Genomic DNA, 8290 nt, shown 5'->3' with positions numbered 1-8290 from the left:
GAGGAGGACCCAAAGTCTGATGTGAAGGGAAAATGGTTTTAGACAACTGAGGACACAGAAATAAACTGAAGTTTCAAGAAAGGAACAAGCTAGGTGCTCAAAGAAAGAGACCCACTCCAGGTAAACTACACTGTCATAGGAAATTCTCTGAAGAAACACTGAGGAATTTCAGACAGATGATATAATCCGGAAGAGGAACGGTTCCCAATGGTTTCTGGTCTGTCATTTCAGACAGAACCATTTTAGAACCGGTTCCCTACCGGAATATATTTGTAATTTCACACACAAACACTTCTGTCCCGTTTAGGAAATGGGGCTGAGGGGTCTAACTGTCATCCGCTTCCAAGTAGTCTTCAGTTTCCTCTCCCAGTTCCAATGAGCTTTTCCCTGCCATTTTTCGCCCGCACGGGCAATCGCCAGCTTTTTTTTTTAATGTTCGCTTTATAGCGCTATAGCGCTAAAACACTATAACGCGACTGCATTATATCAGCCCCATTGGAATGCCTGGAGTGTTGTGCTATAGCGCTCTAAAGCGACCGTTTAAAAAAAAAAAGCCGGAGATCGCCCACGCGGGCAAAAAACGGCGGGGGGGAAGGCGTAACAGGGGTCCATCATACATGTCTACATGAAAGTATCTTCAAACAAGACTAATTTTTAAATTGATAAATAATGCTTAGCTTTAATACAATTCATGTTTACTCTACGACGGATCAAAAACGGCTTCAAAACGGGTTAAAAAGGGTAATGTTAAGAGTCTAGAATATAAATGAACAAGCTTCAAGATCACTATTTTGCCTGTTAAAAGAAGTGTACTTTGAGATACCAGCAAGTTTTACTTCAGCTTTTTCAAGCCCTGACTACACCTATTCATCCCCTGCATGTTAAAGAAACTTAAGAGTTCTGTTTGAATGTTATTCCGTCTCAAGTGCCATTTCAAAGGGTAAAACAAGAGGGTTCCTGTTTTCCCCATCAAGTTCCTGGGCTGGGCTAAAAATCATATTATATTCTGTGTGACAGGGTGAAACAAACAGACTATCAAAACACAAATATTAACATGGTACTTGAGGCTGCTCACTCACAGTAGGGAACAAATCTTTTGGCAGGAAAATCTGCCCCGCAGTTGGGAAGTAACAGGGGTCCATCATACATGTCTACATGCAAGTATCTTCAAACAAGACTGATTTTTAAATTGATAAATAATGCTTAGTTTTAATACAATTCATCTGAGTCCTTAGAGCTTCATAAATTATCTTCTGCAAGTTTTTACAAAAAGCCTGTCACAAGTCTCTGCTATATTTATGTGACAAGTTAAATCCTGCAGGCCTCTCATTAGTGTTTATCAGGTTATGGATATCGGGTGGAACTGATTGCATCCATGTTTGTGACCATTCATTCCTTAGATAAAAAAATTGTGATTGCAGTATTTGTGCAGATCTTATTGCTGGGTGTCTTATTAGTCTGGATAGGCCCACATCAGCCATCTCTGTGAATGGACAGCTCTCTGTTTTTGATGAGCTTTCTATATTCACAAAGAACAGTATATTGTCTTCAGAGATGTGAGGGAGTGTCGTAGCGCAACACAGGTAGCCGATGAATAAGAGTGGGTTTAATACATCCGCTTATGGTTCTCATTGTTGTACTGAGTTGGACATCAAGTTTGTGGACATGGGGGCTGTTAAGCCACACTGAAGCACCATATTCCACAGTACTATACAGAGCCAATGCTGCAGGAGGGCCACTTTTGCCTCCTCAGGAGGAGACAAGTCAGGGCTGCCATGTGCAGCTGGGTTCCAGCTAGGGGCAGAGCCAGCACCTCCCTAATGGCCAGCTTTGCCCCTCCTAGCTTAGTCATTGCATCGTTAGGGAACCGGGAGGATTGCGCGAGTGAGTCCACTTTGGTGCGGGAGACAGATGTGGGTGTCTGATCAGCAATCTTAAATGCGAGAGGGAACAGCGGTGAAACCCAATCAAAATGACTGTGTAACCACGGCCTAAGATTAGTCCTACACTGTTGCTTAGATTGAGAGTTCCGAGATTTGTCCTACACTGAGGTTCTTAAATTAATGTTTATCAAATAGGGATGCAATAAATTCCTTGAACTTGTGAACTTGTTTGGCTGTTGAAATTACCTTGTTCAGCACTACGAATCAGGAATCTGTTGAGATTCCATTGAGTTACTTGAACAGTTGTTGAACAAGTTTGCAGACGCCTTCAGGTGAGACATTGACTCACAGAAGACTGGGAGTTGAATCAACTGGGATCAACTGGGTGTTGAATTCTGATGGAACTCCCCCCCCCCAAGCAAAATAATTACACTATAAAGTTGCAAAAGGGAAGAGAAAGAGCTCGTTTCTTTTACCTTGCCTCCAAGTTGGACAGGGACACCCACAATATTTGTGATTATAATTCCAGCTCAGAAGTTCTAAGCACAACTTTTCAGACATAAATGCACCTCTAGAAGCTCATTGTATTTGGTTAGTTAAATAGACAGAGAACTTTCATGGGAACAGCAGAGGACCATTTCTGGCATTAGATTGGGGGACAATGTTATTTAATAGCATGCAAGACGCTGAACTGCAGATCGGTAGTTCAGCTGTTCGAGACCTGAGTGCCACATGACAGAGTGAGCTTCTGTCTCTGGTCCCAGCTCCTGCCAACCTAGCAGTTCGAAAGCAAGAAATTGCAAGTAGATAAATAGGTACTGCTTTGGTGGGAAGGTAACAGCATTCCATGTGTCTTGGTGTCTAGTCATGCCAGCCACAGGACCATGGAAATGTCTTTGGACAGCACTGGCTCTTCGGCTTGGAAATGGAGATGACCACCACATCCCTCGAGTTGGATTCGACTGGCTTTCAAGCAAGGGAAACCTTTACCTAAGTAGCAGTTTTAGTGAGATGCAAATGCAAATGCTGCCTGTAAAAGCACCTTTCAATCCAAATATTTTGACATTACTGGGTAGTGATAGAGCTGGTTGCTTGCATACCAGATGCTTAAGAAATGAGATGGTGTGCGCCAAGTCATGTTAAAGAGCAGCCATGTGAAAAAAGGACTTACAAACAAGAAGAGAATGTCAGAATGTTGCCCTCAAGATGCAGAATTTTGAAAAGGTCAGATCAGCAATAAGCACTCTAAATGTATTTTGCCATTAAAGCTCCATAGTAACAGTCCTCTATTTTGGATCACAATTATAACAGAAGGTCAGAATATGACCTCCCTGACATGAATTGCTGGCTTCACTGCAAGCGTCTGTACAGCTATTTCAGGTGCCCCATCTACTGTAAGGAAATAATGCATAAGGTGTATAGAGGCTTCATGCATCCATCATTGCTACATTAATACTCAACAGAAAAGCATGAATTATTATTTCAGGAATAAGAAGTGGAACTCCAGTCCTTAGGCTCGTGCTCTCTTTCATCACTTCCACTGCTGTGTCTTGATCCTGGTTTGGAATACTGATCTGGGGAAAGAGAACAAACCATACATTGGGTCTCACCCCAACCCATGATACAAGTGAAAAGGGGTAATCCGGTCATGAAATCAGGTCAGCCACATGAAAAACAGGCCCCAAATCCTCAAAGACTCAATGAAAATACAGCAACAACAAGGTATGGGAAGGGGTGTTGCCTGAATTACCACAACAGAATTTCCCCAGTCCCTGGTCAAACTCAGCTTGCTCCCTGCCGTGCAGAAGACTTGACAACACAGAAAAGTCATCCACTGTTGATCTCACTGATGCAGTAGTTGCAGAGCCAGAAGATCAGCCAGCTGGACCCTGAGAACAGATGAGTTGCAGAGCCCAGGTAAAGGTAGGGATATGGAGTTGCCTTCTTCATGGCTGTAGACCGCACAACCCCAATTTAAGAGACTTTTCAAGCCCATGCTGAGAAGGAACAGAGTGACCAGACTATGCTTCTTGGAGGCTGTTAGTCCCACCTTTTGGTGCCTCATAACCCCATCATCACCACCCAGTACTGGTTCAGACATAATAACAAACTATAGTTTGCGATGTAAGCAGAAAGGATTAATGAGAAAAAGAAGAGAGGGGAGGAAAGAAGCATACAAGTGAGAAGAGTTCCATGACCCTTTCCTGTACTATGGTTTGTCATTGCATTTGAATCAAGCTGTTGACTATCTGTACTGCAGAATGCAGATATATGTATCTCAAAGGAAGGACATAGGGAAGGCAGACTAGAATGTGTCTCTCTCCTCCTCTCTTTCTCTGTGTGTGAATGATGGTAAAGTCAAAAGCAGCATGTATGTACAAAAGTCACGTTGAACTGTGGAAACACTTTATTGCCTCCTTCTGTATGACCATGTGATTATTTATTTAACAATAATCTGAGCACCACAAAGGTCAGACAACTAAGAAGTGTGCCCTCAGAGATGGCTTTAAGACTGCTATAAAGTATCAGAATTTCTCTCTAACACTGATACAGTATTCTGAATGAGCCCACCCCCCCCCCCCGGTGAGATTTATTGAAGAGGCTCTGACTTGGGTACCGGAAGTTGGGACGCAATTATGTGCAAATATTTTGTATAATATCCTCCCTGTGAAATTCTTGTCAAGGTAAGTTCAACTAGCTAAGCTTTTTTTAAATGAAAATGGTTTAGAAAGGCTTTTAATCTGATTGCCGTAGTATGATGGAGACTGAAGGCATACTCTCCACATGTTGTGAGGGTTTTCCATTACATTTTTTATGCAGTAACAGCCTCTGCATGTTTATCTTGCAGTGTCCCATTGAATTAAATGGGATTCACACCCAAGTAAGTGTACATAGAAATGAACGGAAAATCACGTACATTACCTTGAGCTACCCATAGAAAGGATAGGATAAAAAATATGACTGGCAGATAGGTACATGACAGAGTATGAGTCTCTCTCTCTCTCTCTCTCTCCACAGACACGTACCAACAAGAACTTGTGGGAGGATTTTCATACACCTGCTGGTCCTCTTTTTCATGTTGTCTCCACTTACCTCTGCATTTGTTCTGGCTTCCTCCCGCTAATGCATGGGAGCTTGGAGCTTAAAGCACAGGATACTATTTTCAGTTCCAAGCCTCCCAATCACTTGGCAGCAGGGTCCTCTCAAAGCTGTGCACCTGCACGGCACAACAGTCATGTTCATGGCCGCTCTCTCACCGCCTCCCAGCCCCTTTCCATCAGGGTGCCACTTCCCCTTCAACAAAGCCCCATGATGTGGGTTTAGATGTAGAAACATCTTCCCAAATCCCACATGACCTCATTATCTGGATTTTTTGATCCACATGCTGGGGCCAGATTTGGATTATATATGTCACTTACTACCTTAACATATCATCCGTAAGACAAGATCAACTCACAAAACAATTTCACAGACATATTGCACCAGCATCCTCATGTTCACAACACATTTATATTACTATGTCTTCCCTTTAGCATCAATAATGGGGTTGTAGTTATTTTCCCTTAGAGACAATGTGTATTGAAACACCAGTATTAATTTCAAGCTTTATAAAAACTAGTCTCCGAACAGCTAAGGTATTTCAGGAACAACGAGCCATTATTACTCAGGAAATCATGCTCAAATTTCAGTGATCTCAGAAGACTCATGACCTGTCCCTTGCCTCAGTTTTAGTCATGTTCTTTTAGGGCCAGTGCATGTTGCCCCCTTAAAGGTTATTCATGTAGTTCAGTGTGCACATTCTGAGCCCCGATTTTGCCTTGGAGCAGTCATCTAATTATTTTCCCACAGCTAGACTGTGCAAAAAGATGGATTCTTCAGTAGTGATTTGTTGCCCACTATGCAACCACTAATCATCTCCTGTAAAGATCAACCCATTGGCCTGCCTGCAATCCTGGGCACATGAGAAGCTGCAGAAGCCCTTTGATCTTATCTGTTGATTTCTCTTTTGATCAGTGGCTCTTCCTGACTTTTTGCGTAATATCCTACATAGTATTTTACCTGGTTCTTTTCGGTTTCTAATTATCTAGGACATTTTATATTGGCTATTATGAGAGTACATATTTCAGTTTAAAATCTCTTCCCTTAGCCCACTGTTTCTTAGTTACCTTTCCTTTCAGTCTGTGCTAGCTGGCAAAAGAAAGCATTCTGGGGTAAGAGAAGCAACCATGGAACTATATGTCCAGTTCTGTCCTTTGGCACCCCTTTTTTCTCAGTCAAAACTGAGTTTCTTTATTTTTTATAACCCCCCCAAGTTGATATTCAGAGTGTGTAGAAGAAAAAAATAAGTCACTCTTTTGAGGGCCTGTAAATCAGAGCCACTAGGCAAGCGTACTCACAAGTGGCTTTAAAGTTAATTCATATGGCATATTATCAGTTCTGTCAGTTTGCTAGTATAACGTGGCAGTGCTAGCACCCACCTTCGGAACTGCTATAATCCTGCATACATTAACTTGCACTCGGTGATACACACTCAGTGAAAATGCTTGCTTTAAGTGATCTGGATGACGGTAACTGGTCTATCACTTAATGGTCCAATTTAGTTTTTCATTTCTTCCCATTCTCTAATATTTCTACTGGTTGCAATTAGATGCCAAACTTGCACCAAAGAAATGAATATCCCTTTAGTGAACTCTTAATCTAGCTGACAAACTATCTACAGTCTTCCTTACATCTCCTTTTCTAAACTTTGCTACTGAATTAAAAAAGTCTGCATTTGGGGGCAAACAGCAGTTATGTGCTAGTTAGTAATACCAGCACCAGACTGCATGGCATTTGCAAAGTTTTGGAATACACGAAACCAGGGTTCACAAGGATTAAAATCTGTTCTGTTTAGTGGTTTTATGTGATGCAAACTGTTCTCATTGCACCAAGTACTAGGGACCTGAGAGAGATTCTGAAGGATCCCCAGCACTGCACAACTGGAATAGCTTTTATTACAAGCAGCAAACACTTTCCAAGGACCTATGGAGCTTCAATTCATCTTTTGTTTGCAGGAGATTATTTACATTCTCACAATTTCTAAACTGCAGTTTGACAGGCCTTTAAAAACCAGACACATACTAGACAGACAATATTTGTGGGAAGGATAAAGATAAGAACCTTGTTAAATAGCCCCATCTGGTGGAACTAGAAACAAAAAGTAGTTGATACTCAGGCTAGATTCCCAGGAACTTAAATATTTCATCCACTTAAAAGGAACACAACCTGAATTCTGTGATAACAGTTTATCAGTTATGCTAAAGTCTTGTTATAATTTCCAGAGAAGTGGAAAGATGTGATTTACACTACATGTTATTTTTAAAAAAGCTTTGTATATAAGCAAATACAAAGTTCTTTACAAGGAATTTTAAGTGCCTGTTTTGATAATGCAACCTGATGAAAACTAGTCACCTTCACTTTGAAGGAAGCTTTCATAAAATTGGCTAATGCAATTACCCAGTTACCTGATTATGAGAAAAGTCATTATCATGCACTGAAAGACATTAACCTTATCTGACCTCTGTGTCAAACTATACATGGTATGCTATTGCTGAAAACTAGCACCCTGAGTAATTGAGGAAAATACCTTCCACACAGATAAGCTTAAATGATCTTTGCTATTAATAAGCAAAGACAATATTCTTTCTTAATGGAAGCAATCAGCTCAAGACCCAAAACATTACGCAAGCCCCTTGGCTGGTCTCTCTTATTTGATGTCTTAGTACAGAATCCAGAGTATGATCACTAAATGAATGGGGGGTGAGGGAATGATGGACTGAAACTGGACCAGGATCTCCAACTGATAAATCAGAAACTGTAACAGAAGTGGCAAATGAAGGGATCAGATTAGCCATCCACCATTTGTACATACCAAAGTCTAGCTTAGATCTAGACCTCACAAAAATTTACAAGGTTTCTTTTCTCCCATTCAGATCTTCTTTCCTCGGAGCTAAGCAAAAATCCAATTTAATTCTGTTTAGGTTTTAACAAATGTTAAAAAATTAAGTTTAAAATGTTATATTGAAAATGATACTGCTTCTTCCTTTCTTCCTCTTTATTTGTTGAAGAGATGTGCAGTGAGTTCATGCCTATATGCACAGAGATCTGGAAGATGAAGGTGGAAGACTTAACATTAGGTGCTGGCAGTGAAGAATATCCTTACTTTTCTTTGACATTTATCTTCCTCACATATGTCCTAATAATTGGCTGCCTGGCAGCTGTGACAGGGGTCCATTTTTTGTCTTTATCGAGGTCTTGTGCAAAGGAACTCAATGGTCAGGTGGTAGTTCAAGCTCTATTAAGTTCATTTGATCCCACCTTCCTTTCCATTGTACCTTGGATATGTCTTCTGGATAGAGATTTTTTTT

Source organism: Gekko japonicus, unplaced genomic scaffold (assembly GCF_001447785.1).
Source record: "Gekko japonicus isolate JY-2015 unplaced genomic scaffold, Gekko_japonicus_V1.1 scaffold4559, whole genome shotgun sequence".
In the NCBI taxonomy this organism is placed as follows: domain Eukaryota; kingdom Metazoa; phylum Chordata; class Lepidosauria; order Squamata; family Gekkonidae; genus Gekko; species Gekko japonicus.
Note: the sequence above shows the minus strand (reverse complement) of the source record.